The 21405-nt window shown below is 44.8% G+C and overlaps 1 protein-coding gene across 2 annotated transcripts in view; it reads left to right on the top strand.

Annotated features, from left to right (window-relative positions):
- CNTN1 (contactin 1) overlaps positions 1 to 21405 on the top strand; it is a 988997-nt gene that overhangs the window by 207782 nt on the left and 759810 nt on the right. For both annotated transcript variants that reach the window (XM_085653079.1, XM_085653080.1), the window contains exon 3: positions 3999 to 4061. The gene's annotated coding sequence lies outside the window, so the exon portion shown is untranslated. The remainder of the gene's footprint in view (positions 1 to 3998; positions 4062 to 21405) is intronic.

The following is a 21405-nucleotide window of genomic DNA, read 5'->3' as shown; positions in this document are numbered from 1 at the left end:
TCTAGTAGTAGCTGACTGGCTTGCGCATGGCAAAGGGAAGCAGGTGATAATGGGCCTCAGCGTGTTAGAGTCTCTGGGTGTTGAGGAGTGGGACCCGATCCAGTTTGCTCTTTGTAATTCCAATTGTGGGGAGAAAGAGGTCAGCGATGTTCGGAATGAGGTAAAGCAGGAAGTCCCTATTGTCTGAGCTTTCCATTTTTTTCCGGAACGCAAAAGACTTTTGTGTTCTGTTTGAGTTAAGCAATCTTCCAGTCCATGGCACCAATTCTGGCTATCACCTGGATAATTTATGTGAGGATGGTTCCAGCGATACCTTCTGCACCGGAGGCATGGATGAAACTTGTTTAGTCCCCCCCAAGAAACCCTGTGAACAGAAGTTGTCCTTGTCAAGAGGACTTTCCAGTGACCATTGTTGCTCCTGGAATGCAGATTGGTCAGTGGCGATTCCGGAGGTGAAGGAAAAGATGCTAAAGAACCGAGAAGCACACAGAAATCTCAGGCACACAAGGCTTTGGTGTGGATGAGGAAGTGTGGGAGAACTCCTGGGCTCAGCCAAGAATCAGTTCCATGCAATGATCAGGGTGGGGGGGCCAAAGTGGTCAAGGTTCAACTAGGGGGACGGTGAAGGTGGGTGATGTCATTGTCTGGCATGCTGAGGGTTCCTCTCGGCGTCAGCAGTCCAGAGTAGTAAAAAGCAGAGTGGTGAGGCCCCTGTGTGGGTGTTGCTGGGCTGACAGTAGATGAATCCTGTGTCTGGCAACTTGGAGGCAGGAAGGGAGACCAGACCACAACCCTGGTAGCACATGGTCCCATTTGGCCCTCAGTGAGTCAACGTTCATTCTCTGTGGGTATCCGGGTCCCCAAGGCAAACCACACAGGCCACTAGGTCTCTGCACTGAACCTTCAGAGGTCCCTGGTTGTACCAGATGATGGCTTAAGTTGGTACGGAGGGACTGCCGGTTCGCCAGTGGCAGGGGTAGAAATGTAGCAGTTGCAAGGTGCGACAAGTCGCATCTAAAGCACCCGATAGACAACACTCATTTAGGGGTTGGATTAGGCTCCCCTCCTTGAGAGTCTGCAGCTGGTAGGCTATGGTCATGGAGCAGGGTAGGTGAAGGTTATAGGGCTCATTTTAAGGTGTCTGGGGACGGTGAGGAAGATGCTATCCAGCAGGCCTCCAAGGAGATCACAGGCGGGCCAGACCACAACTGGGAAGCCTGCGAAGTTTCCATATACGGCAGGCTAGCACACTAGTAGAGGGTCCGAGGAGAGAAGAAGGAGCAGCCCCATGGTCATTGGGCACCATCATCAGTGGCTGTTATGGGCTGCACATCTGTCAATCTATGTGTAGATGGAAGGTGGAGGAGGGGCACTTATCCTGACCCCAATCAGCATGCTCGATAAGTGCTGCTGGCCATCATACCCAAAATCAGGCAGTCTCCAGGGCACTCTACAAGAGCCTAGACCCTCAGCACCAGATTGCCACCCAAGTACTGGGCTGGATCAGAGTAAGCAGTCGTTCAGTCTCGGCGGCCAACGGGAGTTCAAAGAGTAGTGGCTATTATGGTTCATGTTGTGACTCCACCCCATTAATTGCAATTCTTCGCAAATAACATGAATTCTGTCTTGATGAGGTGAAGTTTTAGGTAGGTCTGGACATCCTTTTCTGGATGAGGTGGAAGCAGTGTTTTAGGTACTGCATATCTGTGTATTAGGCATGGACGGAATTTCAACTATGCCAGAATAATTGGAGTAATTTTGGTAGTTCCATGTTACTCTTTGATATAGAATTATTGATAATTACATGATTGCTCCTGCTCACATAGTTCAGAGGAAAAATTCATACGTAAGAGCACATTTAGGGTGTGTGAACGGACGCTTATGCTCGCTATTTGTGTTTTGCTGCATATAGCACTATTTCTTAGCTCAAAAATGCATACTCACTTCCATTTTGAACGTGAGGATCCATTTTGCGCTGAGAAAATAGCGCTAAATGCCAGGAGTAAGTTGGGCAAAAATCCGACCCCAAGAGCACATTTAGCGAGCGCCAGTGGCTGCTGGTGCTCGCTACTTGTGTTCTGTGGCATTTCACACTATTTCTTTGCTCAAAATGCATCTTAACATCCATTTTGGATTCACGAGTGCTTTTTTTCACTAGGTAATAGCCCTAAACTCAAAATTACTCTTCTTGCACAATTCTGCATAATCTTCTAGAATTTTCAAATAATTCCTCGTGATTACGGTACATGGAATTACACGAGTTACCCCAACCACTACTCTGTATAATCAGCATATTGGTGAGTTTTGAGGATTTTATCTGTAAGTAGAGGTCCAATGGGCTTCATATATAGGTTGAAGACGGCAGGGGACAATATGGAACCCTGGGATACTTTGCTGGTGATAGGGATTTTTTGGATCTGGAGGCTCATCCTATGAATGAACTGGTGTCGAGTGGAAAGATAGGAGCACCAGTGAAGGAAATTGCCAGTGAATCCTGTTAAAGATTCTAGGTTGTGGATGAGGGTGGAAAGCTCGACTATGTCGAAGGTAGCTGATAGGGCCAGAACTATCAGAGCATGGACTGTTTTTTTAATGATCTTGCTATTTAAGGGTAGGGGAGTGATGGGCCAGTAGTTGATGAGGTCATCAAGGTCAAGTATAGGTTCTTTAGGAGCAGGGGGCTGCCTGTCTTTAGGCCTTCTGGCAAGATGCCTTGAATGCAGAAGGTATTGACAGTGGTAATTAGGGATGAGGAAGATTCACCATTGACGGAGGATGAGAGTAAGACATCATATTCATAGGAAGTGACTTTAAGGGGGTTTTGTGTGTTGGTGAGATCTGTGAGAGATAGGGCTTGAAGAATGGCAACTGTAGGATGCTATGAGAAGGAGTGGATGTGAAAGAAGCAGGCTTGGTGTTGATGTGCTATCTGATCTTCTATATTTTGTAATGAAAAAGGATTGAATATGTTACACTTGTCTTTGGACTATGAGATAGGAAAGTCATGTGACGGTTGCTGCAGCTAATTGCCTGCTGCATTGGTGTAGTTGGTATATCACTTTGCTTTGGCTTATACCTATGGCTAACGGTCTGCGTATTGTGCAGAGAAACGTCAGCATCATGATGTCTTGTTTTTCTTTTTAAGCTTAATACCGTGATAATGTTGGGGCATATTAGCAAGAGCTTCATCGCCGCTTTAGCGGCACTTTTTGCCGCAAAGCGGCGATTTTTTTAACGCCCTATTAGCAAGCTGTCGCTAACTTGCAGTTATAGACAGCTTTCAGGCGATAGCGACCGGTTTGGGGCCCGCTTTGCATATCAGCGATATTTATCGCTAATGACATGCAAAGTGGGCATACCCAAACTGTTAGCGACTGAAAACAGTCGCTAACACAGCTATCGCCTATTAGCAACGCAGGCTGTGCGATAAAAAAGTCGCGCTAAGCGCGATTATCGCCACAATCTAACACCTGCTCAAAACATTACTTACCTGTGTCATCAATGAGAGGTGGATTGTCAGGTTAAGTCCCCATTGGCGTTAATGCATGAATATCGCTGGATTTCAAGCGATATTCAGGCATTTCGCCGCTATCGCTGGATATATTAGCACAATGGAGATAAACGTTGCTAATAGCATGTCTTCCCCGCTAACATATCCAGCGATGGCCGTGATAACTATAAACGCTCTAAGCGCCTTTTGTGATAAATATCGTAATTCCTTGCTAAAATGCCCAGTTGTGTTTTCTCTATTCTAGTGACATAGCACTTCATAGAGGTAACTCTCAGGCGGGCACGAGCTCTTAGTTAACACAATTCTGTATACTCAGTTTTTATTCAAATTCATAAACAAGTGCATACAATTTTACAGAATATAATATCATCACATCTGCATAATGTAACAAAACTGTCTATGGTCCTAAAGTTATTCTCTGCACTTACCCCATATTCCTATATGCAATTTTTGTAGTTGATGTCCTAATTTAGTTTTCTCTTTTCAGACGGAGTTCATGTTTGTCCGCCTTCCAATGACAGGCACAGCTGTGGCTACATAGTAAATATAAGTAAGTACAAGATCTAATAGATACCTTCTTATGATGTATAGCAATAATGCTGTGAAATCACGTTCTCAATGCTCACTACTATCCAAATCCAATACAAGTTGTGTTGGGTCATTTAATATAGACTTTATCTCACACTTTCATGGATCTATAGGATGAGGCTAGTTTCTTTACATTTCAGGTTTTTTTCTTTAACCTGCATATGTCTCCCACCATAGCTCTGCAGATTTGTTTTCAAGTATTGAATAGGTCTAACCTCCTAGAGTGAGGAGCAGATTTTACTAAGCTGTCACACAATGTAGCACAGCAACCACCGAGAGCAGGACAGCGCCATATCTACTAAGATATGTCGCTCATTCTCTCTTCCCAGTGGTTGTGCAAATCAGGCTGCATAGTGCCATGCAAACACCTTTGCACCATAGTGCCATGGTGTCGGTGTAATGCTTAGCATAGGTTTTGTTCTGGCAGGGTACCCTTCCAGAACAAAATACTATGCTTAGACACATTTTCAAATGTTTCTCACTTTGGATGTGTGATGTACAGAACAGCACACAAGCAAAGTCAGAAACATTTGGAGAAATAAAACAAAACTCCTTTTTAACTCCTGCCTCAAAGGAGTGTTGTTTTTTAGTCCAAAGCCCTGTCCATCATTGTTATTAGAACACGTTTTGCACAGGATCGTAAATCCTAATATAACATTTTGTACCCAAATGTTAGTGAATTTGTCCCACAGTGTTTATATTTAGGGAGGTGCGGTGGAAAGAGTTTTTACATGTTTGGAGCCATTAGTATGGCTTGTGGGTGCAGTATAGTAAAGCCACTATTTGTTCAACAAGCAGCTATTGAAATTGGATGAGGCGTGCTTGCAAAGGATGGCTTTTGATACATATCCTAATTAGCTGGGCTATACGTTTTTAGAAAATCTGTGTTTTTAGGTCCCTTGTTGGTGCACCACCCACTGTATGCGGAGTTGTGATACACTAGCTGGAATTGGGCAACACTTTTGAGCGTTCTTGAATCTGAAGGCATAGGAAGGGCTTGATCACCTATTGTCAGCCTAGGTATTTTTCACCCATGGTATTGTCCTTCAACTATTGAGTTGATTTAGGGGCAGACTATGTGGTCCTCTCCCACAACTATTGAGATGATTGCGTGATACTAGACAGTCTGCCACCGAATAGCACTCATAAATGTTTCATTGTCTGGAATAGTTTTGTTATTGAATACAGAATGTTAATGAAATGCAGCAGTCTTGAAGGTGCTGCGCTATGAGTGGGGTTTTTTGGTGTTTGCTCATTTGACTAGAGTCAGTAGGTCCATGAGCCATGTTAGACATGGAAGAGGAATCCATTGGGTAGTGTAAGGCGCGCGGTTGTTTGCAGACTCTAAATGTAATTCCTGTCATCAATCATCAAGTGAAATCGTTGCTCATGACTTCTGATCATGCTTCCCAATGATCTGAGATAGTTGTTGAAGTGGGTAAACTAGACACTTTTGTTTTGATTCAGTGACTGTACCCCTTGCATTATGTGTTGCCCTTTACTAAAGAGTTAGGCCCTGATCTATGCTAGGTGGGTCTGGGCTTGCCCTCGCGAGCAGCTTGCAACCGGTTGACTCTGTGAGGACCACTGTTTGAATGAAAAGTGACTAGCATTGACCAGAAACCTGAGCTGTGGCTGCGTTCTTGCTGTAGGACTTGTGAACCCATATTTGATGCACTATTAAGCACGTGCTTTTGCATTTGTCTGCATTAGTACAGATGTGTCCAATTGTCTGTGGCTGTAGAAGGCAGTCATAGGGCCTGGCCCCTGCCATACCTACCACAACCTAAGAGAACAGTCACTGAGTACAATGTGAAATCATGGCAGTGCACCCGGACCTTATGCCGAGGAATTCGGAATTCCTTCATGCTTGTCACTAGTTTTCAAAGTACATAAGCATATTTTAGGCATCATATTAGTGAAATTGATTAGATATGGTAGAAATAGGAGAGAACATGTTGAAAATAGACGATATGCCTGCAAGTTAGATGAAATAATGACCAGATTGTACCGAGACATTCATGAGCCTAAGAATCAATGATTGTTTACTTGGAAGGAGTCCTCGAGTATGAAGGCGAAAAGAATGTTCCGATGTTAGTGAATTGTATTTACAAGCGGCCGCGAAGAAATGTGTGAGCGCTATCCCAGTCCCAAAGATGCATCACCTTGTCAAAAATCCACGACCATCAATACATATTCAATAAGAAAATTAAAAATGATTTAATACCACATCAAGTCAGCGACACAACGTGCAAAAGTTCCACATACCAGGCCAGATGCATCAAAGGGTTTTGCCCATTCTCTGTCTATGGCACACTGTGTTCATGCGTATGGCCCACTGTCTTCCAGAGCAGGTCCAAACCAGCCATGATTCAAGCCCTGCATGGTTACAGAGGAACACTTCTGACCCTCCTGCATCTCGAAATCTCTCACAAGGTGTGCATTCGCTGCCATGCACAACATTATCAACACCTCACTCTCAAAAACAGACTTCCAAAAAGCCTCAAGCCTGGACACAACCTCCTCAAAGTTAGTCTCTATTCAGTTTCAAATGGACTTTTATAATAATAATAATAATAAGAAGAAGAAGAAGATGAATAATAATGAAAATGACGGCATGTTTTGTGTTGTACTTAAACCTAATTCCGTCTCTGCAAAGACCTAGAAATAACATCTATTATTAGCTAGTTTTGCTCAATATGTAGACCTCAGAAGGATCAAAAGCAGCATTGCCCCTTTTGTTGCAGTAATTCTTGAACTGTAGGTCATTTGCAGATCACAGTATCAAATGATTAGGTCACTGAACCTTTGTGCTGGTTTACATCACCGTCAAGTCAGCCATACTGCAGCATGAACACGTCATCTCCAAAGTAAAGGATGGCACTCTTTGTTAAATGGTGACTCATTCTTAGATTCAGTTTTTTCAAAATATTTTAAATTAACAAATTCCTCTTGAACTGATATTCCTAAAGGCATGAGGGTATGTATGTAACATAAAAAGTAGAGGTTACAGAAATTAAATACAATTCGTCAAAATAAGTAAAAACAGTTGATGAGTTAAAAAAGTTCATAAAGAGCCTAGAAGAGAGACATGTAGCAATGCAGACTGGAAAATCGTAAGCCAGTACGGAATGACAATATTTGAAGGCTGTGAGAAGTTGGCCTGGTAGATGCTGTCCACTAGTTAAAGTGGGCACCTTATACCAGTCCAAACAACCATTATGGCGATTAGGTCAAAGATAACCTTTATTGAAAGCGATCTTAGTGGTAGCTATAGAGAGCAGCCTTCAGGCTAAGTCTTGAAGGAATGTTAGGCACCTTGTTCTACCAGAATGCAACCTTATAGTATTGGTTAAATGAAAGGGAAACCACACAGTAGTTATAAAAATATGTATTTATTATCTATAACACTCTCTAGGATCCTCTACACGAGGATAGAACACAAATCAAAAAATACAATTGCAAAGAATCAAACGTAAGTAGCACAATACACAGTGGGCTCCAGGGGGAAACCAAACGATATACTAAATAAGTGGTATAAGAACCAAGACTCTGGACTAGACTTAGTCTAGGAGGTGAAGAATTGCTGGACCCCAAGGAACCACCCAAGGTGAGTGAGTAGGGACCCCGTACAATTCAATGGGAATGTCACAGTTGGAAAATTAGAGGTTAAGGACCCTTCCCAGCATATTACGAAGACAACCCTTGGAACTTAAGAGTTTGGAGAGCCACCCCACCTGTGGATACCTTTGTACCAGAGTTACCTATCCCAGAGGAGCCAGGTGCATAGACACCACGAAGTGGCGTCGGAAACCCTTGTCGTTCTCTATGGATGTCGACAAACAATTGCTGCTGCTGTAAGTACGAAAAGTGTCCGGTGGAATCCAAACATGGATTCTAGATGAGAGGAACCTGAAAGCAGAGGGAACAGAGTCTGGGTCACTTTGGAGTGACCAGGGGCTCGGTAGACGAATTCCCACCGATGTCGGGTGCTTCAGGTGTGTTGACGTTGATCTTGACTCTTCAACTGCAAGGACCCGGAGATGTCTAGGACAACCAGGAGCCGGAGAATGTCTAGGACAACCAGGACACAAAGGATGTCGAGTTCTGAGGGGTCAGTGTCCGGCCGGAGCACCAACAAGCCTTGGCAGCGGCAAACAATGCAGTTGGTCAAATTCGGTGTCGATCTGGCCCAGCAAGGACCAGGAGACTCACCACAGAGAGGGGAGTCAGAGCAGGCCTGGAGCAACCAGGGGAGCCCAAATAAAGCAAAAATGACCCTCAAGTGGACCCACAGACCGAAGGCACAGGAGTTGCGAGGGGACCTCAGGCGGTTTCACAGGATACAAGCTAGCAGGGCACAGAGTGTGAGGATGCCAAAGTCCTTCTCAGAAAAGATGCGCTGGGGTCAGGGCTACAAATGGCCCAATGCACGGAATTGTTGCACGACAACAAGCATGTGCCTCTGCAAATGAACGCGGTGCACAGGGGTACGGGTATATGGTCCCCACGAGGGATATCTGCCTCAAACTCAGTGAGAGGGTAGCTCAACCTCGGAGATCTTATGTTGCTGGAGCATTCGAAGTCTGCAGGAGCTCAGGATCAGCAAACCGGTCAAATGCGTTACGGTGCCTGCGTTTGCAGGGGAGTGACTCCTTCCCCCCAAGGGAGATTCTTCTGTTGTCTTGGAGGTCCACAGGGTCCAGCACGGAGCCTGTATGGATCACGGACAGTGGCAAGACTGGGGACAGCAAGGAAAGACGAAGTCGAGCCCAAGGGAGGTCCAGCAAAGTCCTGCGTGTCCAGACGGTCGAAGTGTAGTGGTATCTTCTTGCAGAATCTTGTCCACGTAAAATCTAATGTCCTGTAGCCAGGTAACCCATTTTATACCCAGGGGAAAGGGTTGGACAGATTCTAGGGACTCTCCTAGGGGAGGGACAGGACAGAGGGGTGGCTACACCCATTTCCTTTGTCCAGTTTCGTGCCAGAGCAGGAGCAAATGGCTCCCAGAACTGGTTTGAGCTGGACTATGGACAGGGACACCAAATGTGCCCCTCTTGCAGACTTTCTGGCACAGAGACAGTGCACCCACCCAGCCCCAATACACTAAATCCTGTCTGGGAGGTTGTCACACCTCCCTGTGACAGAATACCTATTGTCTGACCTTCTTCTGTGCAAGCTTGGCTAAGCAGCAGGACGGCTGACTCGTGTCTGTGGCTGGCAGCATCCATTTTGTGCTGTAAGGCTCGAGAAAGTTGGTAACGGTAGACTTAGGTACACCCAGAACCTCGGTTTTGAGGGAAGGACTCATACCTCCCACAGCAATTACTGGTGTGGAGGTATGATTCCAAGGTGTTTGACACCAAACACAACATACTTCGTTGCAGTCGTTTTCGAGATAGCATTTACCGTGAGGTTATAATGCACCTCTACCTATATGTCTGCCAGTATCATGTACAGCCCGGGAGAATGGTCTCAAAAGACTGCAGCGGGGCCCTCCTCATGCAGGAGGAACCTTTCACGTAAAACCCAGCACCCTGCCTTCAGGATTATTAAGGCCTGCTATGGGGTGACTTATAAAGTTTTAAGTGTAGTGATATATATAGATATAGTGAGCCTATATCTCTCGTAAGTGGTGCAAGCACCAGCTTACACAGGCTGCAGTAGTAGACCTGAGGTTCCATTTTGCATGGCCTCTCATGGGTGGAATAATACATGCTTCAGCCCATGGGAGGCCTTTGGGGTACCTATGCCCTGGGTACATGTGTACCATATACTAGGGACTGATAAAGGTACCCCAGAATCCAATCTGGAGTTGTACCAAAGTACATGCATAGCAATTTTAAGGGAGAAAGCAGATAGGCTGGGGTCCTGAATAGCAGGATCCCAGCCGGACTAGTCAAAACAGTGGGTGCAAAAAGCAACAAGCATTGGCATAGCCAATAGGTCTCGCCTTTGGGACCTTATAAGTGTTTAGCCATGCAACAGTTGCATAACTAAATACTTATAAGGTCCCAAAAGCGAGACCTATTGGCTATGCAAAGCGGCCATGTAGCCGCGAAAGTGAAAATGATGGCGATCGCGATCAAACATCAAAGCGGCCGTGCAGCCGCAAAAGTGAAAGTAATCGCGGTAAAGCGCTGCGCGAGCGCCCGTGCACATGCACTGTAGCTCCAGGATGGCCTGGTAGCACTTTTTGGAGCCCTCTCAATAAGTCTCGCCAGACCAGCGCATGCGCTGGGTCAGGCGAGACCTAAAAAGTGAGGGTAACCATAAGAAGCAGATCCTGCTTTCCTACAAAGGAGTATGCACATCTGCAGATTAATTCAAATTTTCAGCATATCCCGAAGAACTGGAGAATTATAGAAGTTCCATATGTAGGAGGATCATTTTCCCTGCAGGCTGGGAGCAACTCAAGCAAATTATTCAGAGCTTGAGATAACTTGAATCTTTCTAAACGTGGTGGTAATAGACACTGCAATTGATCACTAGTTCTTAAATTATGTCACGTTCTACAGAATATGCAATTGTTAGAAATGGGATTTGGGAGTGTTGGACCTGGCCCTTTTTTCAGGGTTATCCCCAAACCTTTTGAAGTCTTCCTCCTATTTTTCTGACCTTTTGTCTGTTGGCTTTAGGACTCTAAGCAATTTACAACTGCTAATCAGTGATAAAGTGCATGCGCTCTCTCCTCTAAATATGGTATGATTGGTTAACAACTGCTTGACATATTTGATTTACTTGTAAGTCCCTTGTACAGTGGTATCCCATATACTCACGGCCTGTAAATTAAATGCTACTAGTGGGCCTGCAGCACTGCTTGGGCCACCCAATGACATGGCCTTTCAAACCTGTCTAAGGCCTGCCATGGCAGAGCTTGCATGCCCAGTTTACTGCCACATTGAATTGGCATTCAAAACTACTTGTCAAGCCTTATACTCCCCTTTTACTACATATAGGCTACCCCTAAGGCAGGCCATAGGTAGCCCTATGGGTAGGGTTCTGTGTAGGTAAAAGGTAGGCCATTTGCCTTTATTGTGTGGCATGTCCTGGCAGTGACAAACAGCCTATTTTGTTTCTCACTACTGTGAGGCCTACTCCTCTCACAGGCTTGCATTGGTAATTCCCTTATATGTGCTTAAGTGGTGATTCCTGATCTGAAGGGAGTAGTGTTACCATGTTTGGTATGTTTAGAATGGTAATGATAAATCCTGCTTACTGGTGTAGGTGGAATATACATTACTATTTTAGAAATGCCATTTTTAGAAAGTTGCATTTCTCTGTGCTTATATCTCTGTTTACTATGCAACCTGTCGCCAATCCATGTATGGGCCTGGTTGACAGCTACACTTTGTGCATAATCTCCAGACAGCCATCACACAGTAAGGGCTGGGTATGACAGGGTTACATCTGCATACTGATAGTCTTCCTGGGCTGGGAGAGAGGGAGGCAGGGCACGCTTACAGTTGTATGAGGGCTGTGTCCTGTCCTCACACAAAGGGCAGATTCACTCCCTACTGATGTCTGGAGCCAGGGCTGGGGTTGAAAGGCGATGCTGTGCACTTCTAAAGTTTCTTGTGAAGTCACCCCCTACATCAAAGACAATTTGGAGCATGAGTACAGGAGGTCTGACCCCATGTTTTTAGTTCACTTTGGGGTCCTGAGGAGGCTCTGCAACCAAGAAGAGCTACGCTGCCAGGAGGGACTGCCACTTTGCCACTGCTCTGCTGTATTAGCCTGGTACAAGCTGATTGCTGTTTTGTCAGGTGGGACTGCCACTTTGCAGTGTTCTCTGCTGTGTTGGCCTGCTGCCTGCTACCTCTGTAGTGAGGGAGTGAGGACCCTGCCCTCTATGTCCTCTATTTGCACCCACGAACTCCAAGGGTTTGTCAAGCTTGCCTCTTGTTGTGGAACATTAAAGTCTTTCTTGTGCTCTGAGTGTGCACTGCTTGCGAAACAACATCTCCTGCTGGGTAGTTTGAAACCTTTTATTGGGCCACCAGACTCGCTTTTACCATCCTGTGCCTGTTGTTCTGGACCCTGATCAACGTGTGCTTCACTGCAAGCCGTACAGCTCACCTTTTATGGCTGTATGTGCCCCGAGGTGCTGTGAATCAAATGATGCTCTGCAAGGACCAAGGGTTGTTGTGTTTGTCAGAAATATGCGCTGGCTGCTTGTTAGCTAGGCTCAGTGCTCTATGAAGTTCCTGCTCTGCAAGGACCCAGGGTGGTGTGAGTGAAGACGTTGGTGCTGCCCACTCGTCAGCTGGGCTCTTTGCGCCGTAAGTCCGTTGTCTGCCCTGCAGAGATTAATGCTTCCCTTTTTTAGGCACCAAGTGCCGATCTGGTGGTGCCTTGCTGGATCTTGCCACCACACCTCCCAAGCCCCCCTCAGTGTGGCCCCTGCTCACAAAGAACTTTGACTGACAGCTTCCTGGAGTGCCCACGCTGAAGCCCTAGCCCAAAGGGCCTCAGCGCGACGCCAGCAGCAGACTTGCATGAGCCTAGAGGGTCAGAAAATATCCTGGTGAGTGTGCAACGTTCCCACTAGCCTGGTGGTTTGGCGCCTTTGGACCTGAGGGACCCTGTTAATCTCGCTGAGTTCCTCGCAGTTGGTTGAGCTATTGTTGAGCTATTGTTGTTACCATTATCTCCCTAAGGGGAGCACCACCTATGCCCGGGGAAGTGCTGAGCACTGGCTGCACTTGGGTCAGAGGGGCCCGCCTTGAATCTCCTGCCATTCTTTGTTTCACCTGCCTCTGGAATGAGCCTTGTTCGAGGTTGGGCTCTGTGCAGCACGGTGACAGTGACTGTGCATAGCCCCGGAGGCGCTGGTATTCCCACCAACAACCTCTATGTTTAGATCCTGTTCTGGGGACCATGAAACCACAGGGAAGTACCTCTCGCCCTAGGGCTGTTGGGATTTGTGTCATTTAGTGACACCTAGATAGAAAGGGCTGCTTAGCCCAGTGGTTTACCTTGGACCAGGGCATATACATTTAACATGATATTTATGCGTCATAAGTGATTGCCTCCAAAGAGATACTGCGTTCCTTGAGAGGGTACCTGTCATATGCATGTAAACAAATGTTTATGTAATGTTTCTTCGTTGCCCCTAAGGTGACCTTCCAGTCATGTTTCATTGGCAAAGCATTTACTGTTGTTGCCTAAGTATTTCCTGGTATATGCCATTTTTACCCTGCATTGTCCAGGACAACGACAATTATCTGAGTAATTACATGGGGATGCACAGTGTCTATGATTCATGTCCTTTTGGCCTATGGTTTATGCACAATATACCATATACAAATTTGTATAAACCTGGTGTGGAGTCTCTTTTGTGTTGTATTCATTGTGTCACTGGTGTGAGTGTGTTGCACAAACACTTTACACTTTGCCTCTTATGATAAGCCTGCCTGCTCTGAGCCAAACTACCACAGTTTGGTGTTTAAATTACTTACCCTGACTGTGTGTTCTGCTTGGCTTAGGTGCATAACCACTGGTGTGTTCTACTTGGCTTAGGTGCATAACCTAGCCAACCAGAAACCCCATTTCTAGCATGGAGGTATGCACCCAGGCCAGACAGGGACCACCACTGTAGTCAGGGTAAGCTTGATACACACTAAGAGATAACCTGTGCTCACTCTCTGGTACCTTGTCACAGAGCAGTCAGGCTTATCTAAAAAGGCAATGTGTAAAGTATTTGTGCAACAAACAAACATACACACACAGTAACACAATGAATACACCACAAAAAGACTCCACATGGGTTTAGAAAAATAGACAATATTTATCTGAGCAAACTGAGACCAAAACGACAAAATCCAATCAGTAGAATTCGATATATGATTTTTTAAAGATTAAATGCAAAAACAGTGCTTAGAAGTCACTAGTAGTCAAAAGTTTATTTGAGTTCACGAGGGACCAGTGCAAATCGAAGTTCAAACTGAACGCGATGGCTGACTACAGGACCCAAGCAGGGCCCGCTGAGAAAGTACCTTAGATGGAGCAAAGCGCCAATGCTGAAGGCACAATACGCCGATCTTTCCTACACAGTCGGGTCGCTGCGTCATCATCGACCTTCGCTGATGTGAAGGCAATGCGTCTTTATCGAGCCGCGCAGAATGTTGTCATCGGGCCATGCAGGCTGTGGAACTGCTGTAGTTGAACAGCCTCTGCGTCTTCATTGTTGGGCAATGCATCGGTTCCCACTGTTGCAGTGGTGACGATGCATCAGTTTTGTCGCAAAGCAGCTGTAGAACCCACTTCTGAGGCCCAGAACTTGGAGAGGGCAGCTCAGGTTAGGACTCAGTGATGGCAGAGTCCAGCAGCACCAGCAGAATTGCAGTAAGTCTTTTGTGTCCTTGAGAATTCAGAAAACAGGAGGCAAGCCAACAAGCCCTTTGAGATTACTTGGAGGGAAGGCAGAGTCCAGCTCTCTTCAGCAGAGTCAGGGAGCCGCAGGCTACCAGCAAAAAGCAGAAAAGCAGTCCTTCCAGAAAAGCTGTCCAGTTGAATACTTTAAGCAGCACAGCAGTCATCCTGACAGAGGTACAAGATCCAGAAATGTCTCAATTTAAGGAGTCAGAGTCCCAGTACTTATACACAAAAGTGCCTTAGATGTAGGGGGTGACTGCAAAGCAGCTCTCTGAAATGCACAAGGATCTCTTTCAACCCAGTCCTATCTGCCAGACTATCTGTCTGTGGGGGGGGGTAAATCACTGCTTTGTGTGTGGACAAAACACTACTTGTTGAATTGTAAGTATCAGCCCCTCCCATTCCTTCCTGTGGTGTGGCTGTCTAGAGGAAATGCACAAAGTGTAACTTTCACCCAACCCAGACGTGAATTGGAGACAGGCTGTCAGGCACATAGAGCCAACTTCACCAATACGGAGGATTTATCATTCTCATTCCATAGATATGAAACATGAAAAAGATACTCCTCTCTGATCAGGAATTACAGCTTAGAAGTGTACTAAGGAATTCCCAATGCCTAACTTTTACTGTCATGGCACCCTGCCCTTAGGGTTACTTAAGGAATACCTTAGGGGTGACTTACATGTAACAAAAGGTATACACCAAGGTTATCAAGGTTTGGGGGCGAAGCACCAGCACTTTAGCACTGGTTCGTAGTGGTAAAGTGCTCAGAGTCTTAAGACCAACAAAAAGAATCAGCAAAAATGGGAGACAAAAGGCAAAAAGTCTGGGGAAAGACCACACTAAGGATGAAAGGTCTAACAGCATTGAAGACAAAGTGCTTTCTTGGATAAAATGCCTCCTAACCACAAAGGAACTCCAAAAGTTGCTGTAGTGCTTGATTGCTTTAGTGGTATTGTAATTAACTTACACCCTTCTCCGAAACTATTGGCATAATCATAATGCTCTTTTAATTCATTTTATTTTAACTCTTCTTAAAAATCACTTCTTATATGATGATACTTTAATGTGTGCCTACAGTGCAAAGAACATCCGATTCTTGATTTGCAGTTAATACAGTGAGCGTGAAGCTAGAGTATTAAGTTCTGTTTCAGGGATCTTCCTTCATCAATGAGGTCGGTGTTAGGCAATTTACTTTTGAGAACTATATATATTTTTGGAAACTCTAATGTCTGCACAAATATCTAATAGGGTTTGCGCGCAAAATATATTATACATTATGACAACTGGTTCTATATTGATGCTTGCGCTGACATCCAACACAACTTCAGACACAGTATTAGACTCCCGTAGTTACCTCTGTCTTTTCAAATTGATAATTCTCGTATCTCTTTTATATTCCTGTAATCTCCCTCCCCCTGCTTTAGTTGGCATTCGATATCTTCTTTTGTATCATCCACCATCATCACATTTATCTCCGGACTTGGCCTCATTGATGGCTTCTTTTTCAGGCCCTCATTTTATTCTGCTTTCTTTGAATTGTCTTTCCTTGGGTTCATTGACAAGGCCTGCCTTACCTTTCTTCTCTTATCTCTAGCTGCACTCCCTCTACTGCCCTACACATGAAACCGATCTGCCCGGTCCCATGCCTCATATTTTACTCTGCGTTCTCATGAACCAGAAATGCTGTTTGAATGCTACATGTCTGTTGTAGATATGTTCTATTTTATACATATGACCAGCATTAACATTTCAGAAAGTGTTTCTCAGGAGTAAATTGTACAATAGAGCAGTTTTTTGATGGAAGAACCCTGTAAAATAACACTGGCGTAACTAGACAACACACAGTTCGGTAGTGGTTTGACAAGAATCAAATGCAGTCAGAATGTCTTCACATGCTTTATTGCATAAGGAATTATGACTATTTGATGAAGATTTAATATAAAAAACAACGAAAGTATTAACATTTTGACATTGATATATGGTGTTTGACATTGATAAGAGTTAGTCATGGTCCCCATTAACAAAGTCACAAATTCTGGTAATAGGCAGCTTTTGTTTTTTCCGTTTACTAGGCAGCATGGTATTCAGTAGGCCTGGGCCAAAATTCCGTTCCGTTCATGGAAATTGCGATAATTTGGAATTTGCGCGTTCCGTGGAAAGCGTGAAAATGCCAAAATTTCCGCATTCCGCAGCTTAGCGATAATTTGTTTCTTGCTCGCACTGTAAAATAATACATTCTCGCGTCCGCGCGATCGCCTTACCTGAATCCCAGCGTTCGCCGACAAGTTTTCCCGATCCGGTCGCGTTCTCCACGAGATGTTGGATTGTTGGTAGCCATTTGCGCTGTCTCGCGACAGTTCGCGCCCGCAGTAACGTCATGCGTCGTGCGATCACGTCTTTTTTCTCGCGATCATGCACCGCGAGACAAGTGAAAACAAGATGGCCGCGCCCGCGAGCAACCGCATGGGTAAGTTGGCGAGCCGCGACCACGCAGAAAATACCGCAAACGGGCGGGAAAAAAACTTCCGCATCTTCGCGATATTTCTGCGTGTTTGCGGAGATTTTTAACATTTTTGCGATAATTTGCGAAAGTGAATTTTGCATATTCCGCCCACCCCTAGTATTCAGTCTAGGAATTCTGGAGATGATGGCGCCATTCAAGGCCTTATGATTGATGGCATAGAAGGCCAATGAAAGATTCAGTAGAATCAGGTACAAAAGTGTGATCGCTGTACATTGCTCAAATGATGTCATCTCTGACTTGAAAGGCAGCTTTTCCTGTGCTGTGGTGTTGCTGCCAGGCTGATAAACAGACGTGTGAAGCAGAAATCTATTCTGTTGATACTGCCACTTGCATCATACCTGCATTGTTTGTGGACTGCAACTCTCCCCATGCTCAAACCATAGACATGTAATAGGTGCGGTGGAGAAGTGACCCGTGTGGGTTTGGGAGTGACAGGGGTTGGGCGTCAAAGGGCAGGCAGGATAGCAGAGTGATGTGATATCAATTTGTTGATGGCCACCTGCTGGCACTCACCTGCCATGTGGCTTCAAAGTGCACCGAAGGGCTACTAAACATATCCCCTTCTTTTTTTTTATCTTTGCGATCTTCACACTTCAGAAAGGGGAAAGTTTAATCTCATTATGCAAAGTTAGAAGTCACTTGATGTGGCTGCTTCCTACACCTCTTGTAAAGGGAGGAAAGGAAGCAAGCACTTATCCAGCACTAGTCAGGAATAAGTCTATCGGAGATAATGCTACGGAGGTTGGAGTCAAAGGAAGAGAATAAAAGACGAAGATGTGGGATTTGCCACTTAAAAGTGTCAGCACAGACCAAACGGTATATGCTAGAGGCAAGAGTTATGGTGTGAATAGAGATAGAGAGGAGCTTAAGAAAAGAGCCTTGATCAACACTGAGTTGAAGAGGGAGGGGGTCTGGTCATTAACTGGGTCAAGGTATTGAGTAGGAAGGAATGAAAAGATGGAAAGAAAGGCAAATGAGCAGATCCCGAGATTCATGACAGGAGACAGAAGAACGAAGGGTGATTGATGAACCTAGTCTAAAGCAGCAAGGGGACGGGTGAGGGTAATGGAGGAGAGTAGAGAGAGGTAATATTGAATAAGGTTTTGTGAAGGGCAGCACGTGAGTGTCATTATGGCTCAGTCTAGATTCAGATGCTCCGGATAAGGCAGAGGTATAAGTGCAAACATGTGTACATCAATCGTAGCAAACTGAATGTGCCGTTCGTTGTATTAATCTATTATTGTTTCTGGCGAAATCAAGTGGAATTTAACAATAAGACACTGTTTCCCAATAATGGGGTACATGTAGCCCAATATGGACACGTTTGGAAAATGGTTCACATCCATCAACATTTGTATAAACTACATTATTATTCTACTAAAGCAGTCAGATGCTAACACCTTCATTTTAAATGCTACACTGCATTTAACATTGCTCCAGAATGAATCCAGGAGTAGTGGGAGAAGCAAAAACAGTGCACAAATGGGAATAAAGTACTGAAATAAGAGCCTCAAAGATGGTGACTGACTTTATTACCAAGAAGTGATGCAGCCTAGAAGGATCAAAACCATTCTGCTATAGTTAATTTGTTTTCAAACATCCAGGCAATAGTGGCCCACAACCCTTTAAAGAATGCCTAATTTAAAGGTTTATGCACGAATTTAAAAAAGTAAACTCAAGTCTGATTGTGGTAGACTTGAATGCACAACCGAGTCCTCTCTATTGCGATTAGGACATTATCAATCCGACTTGCAAGATATTTTTAAATTGTGGTTAGTGTGCGCAGTGCAAATATGGTTCATAGCAAGAAAGTTAGAATGTTATGTGATGTCCACAGAAATGCATTGGCCACAGTGCTCTGAGCATCTAACATAAGTTGGTGCCGGGTTATGGAAAGCACTATGGGCGTGCAATGGGCATGTGCCTGATGGCTGCGCCCTCGGGACATTTGGTGTTAGAGAAGGGGCTGCCAATGTTTGAGCAACCCTTTCTGTGATACGATTCATGCCATTGCACATGTAGTACCGGCAGAATCCTAACGGGGCGGTCTCTTATTTGCCCTGGCGGGGCGGGCGCATCGAATGAGTGAACACCTAGACTCGATACCTATGCCATTTTACAGATGCAGGTGCAGAGGCAAAGATGCTGTCAAAGGGCGAACTGATAGAGCACCACATATGAGGCGATTCACAGTGATTGCACCCCCTGAAAGAGGGAAAAGGAGGTGGCGTCTCATTGACCCCACCAGACCCCCCCCCCCCCCCCCCCCCCGAAGGAGGGTGCAACCTGTCCCTCTTTGAAAGGCAGGCCACACTGCAAAGTGAAAGCCAGACCGACCCCTCGAGCAGCCTGTCTGCCTTTACTAATTGATGTCCTCAGGGCAGGCATACGTTCATAGCTGCCCGGGGGCAATATATTAAGTGTAGTAGGGAGTACTGACCATGCCTCCACCTGGCGCACCAACGCCACAGACCAGGGTAGTGCAACTTTTACATAACACTGCCCCTAAATAGTATTTCCACGAGCAGCTCAAAAGAAGGATTACAGCACACTTATCAGTTCAGTGTTAGCAGAATATGTGTTGGAAAATGTGGTGTGTATAGGATGTGATGGAAGAACCAGCAAGCTGCACAACATATGCATGTTTATTACATCATCTAACCATATGCATGTATAATTTTCACATTACATACATTACTCCTAACCTGCATTGTAAATAAGCCAAAATCACCATTGTGTGTGAACACCTTGCACATCCATACATATTCAAGTTACTCGGTAGATAAATTACACTTTACAATTACTCATATGTATGTTAACAGCCAAAAAGTTTCAATCTACATACATGTGCAGGCACAACATGTGCAGTACTTCAGTCAGTTACACATCTTCCTGTGAATTAGAGCTAAGGAATCTGCTTGACTTCTCAGCTAACGTGGATGATATAATCACATCACTCACAATTATGGTTTGTGGTCTGCCACAGAAGAGTTTAACAAAGGTAATTTTCTAAGCAACGCGATTACTGAATTCTTTAGAGAATTCCCATGCACATTATTTTATCTCTCTCACTAATAGACACGAACTCGCACTTGAATGTGTTGGTAAAACCTTGTTCACAAAAGAAACTTGTTAAGTCCTTCTGTGTCTCTAGATAAAACGTTTTAGACATGATTTTATCAGATGGAGCCAGATGTGTCAAAACCAAGGCCTCCTTTCAAGAGGTTTCTGCTATGGAAGATTTGAGTTTTCTGACTGCGTAATAATACATGTGCATGGCAACAAATCTGTGGCAAACTTCTATACCCACTGAGGGTTTTCCTATTAACAAAATGTGTTGCATAGGTGATAGGGACAAGATGCAGGTTAGTGAACTCTTTGTGGACCTTGGACCCAAGTACTCAACCATTGCCCTTGACCAAAAGACAATGTGGTTGCAGATTAAGTTCCGATCCCTCTGCAAGAAAGTGGGTTATTATTTGAGAGGGGTGGGAGCCCAACTCAAATATTAAACACATTCCTTGTCAGGGTGAACCACAAACATCACTAAATAAACCTGTGCTTAACCCTTTGGTAGCTTGGTACAAAAGGGGTCAGGCTAAACCTAGAGCCAATGGGTAAAGCATGTATGCAGTACTCAAGCAGTAATGGAGTGAAAACACAGAAAGAATCCCAAACACGTTTTGTTTTTTTCTAAATTAATTAATTTTAATTAATAAAAAAACATCAAAAAGACAAATTTCCAATCAGTAGAAATGCAGTATGAATTTTAAAGCTTCTAGTGACAATAGCACCAAAAAGCACAAAGCGCCAGTTGCAGTTATCTGGTCATTCTGGACCAGATCAAAGTCACAAGTTCAGGCCAGCCACAATTGAGTGTGGGTCAGATCAAGGACCAAGTTCATACTGCTGAAGAATTTACCTTCTCTCAGTTCAAGTCGACGTGGTGAGCTGCAGCAGAGCTTCAAGTTGGCTGTCAAAGTGAGGAGATCATTGTCAGTGTGAGAAGTAGGTTGGGTGTCACAGAAGGTCACTGTTCAGTGCAAAAAGTCGGTTGTCGATGGAGCTTCGCATTGGCGGTCAACATGGATGGATATCTTCCAAATGGGAACAGATAAACAGTACATGTTTGATGTCTTTGGAATTGTAATCAAAAATCCTCTCTTATGATAAAGTAGGATTTTGAGTTACAATTTTGAAAATGCCACTTTTAGAAAGCTAAAAAAGAACAATTGATGGACTGAATGCTGATCAAATAAAACTTTCACCCTCATCACAGATCTGGGTTAAATCTTTTGTGATACCCCTAAACCGATCCTAGAATACTTGTTTCTGGCTGAGGGTGGACCTGGCCTGGCAGTTCAGGCTGAACTGTTCCAATGGGGAGCAGGGTAAAGACGGA

Source organism: Triturus cristatus, chromosome 4_1 (genome assembly GCF_964204655.1).
Source record: "Triturus cristatus chromosome 4_1, aTriCri1.1, whole genome shotgun sequence".
Lineage (NCBI taxonomy): Eukaryota > Metazoa > Chordata > Amphibia > Caudata > Salamandridae > Triturus > Triturus cristatus.
Note: the sequence above shows the minus strand (reverse complement) of the source record. Positions and strands in the feature narration are given on the sequence as shown.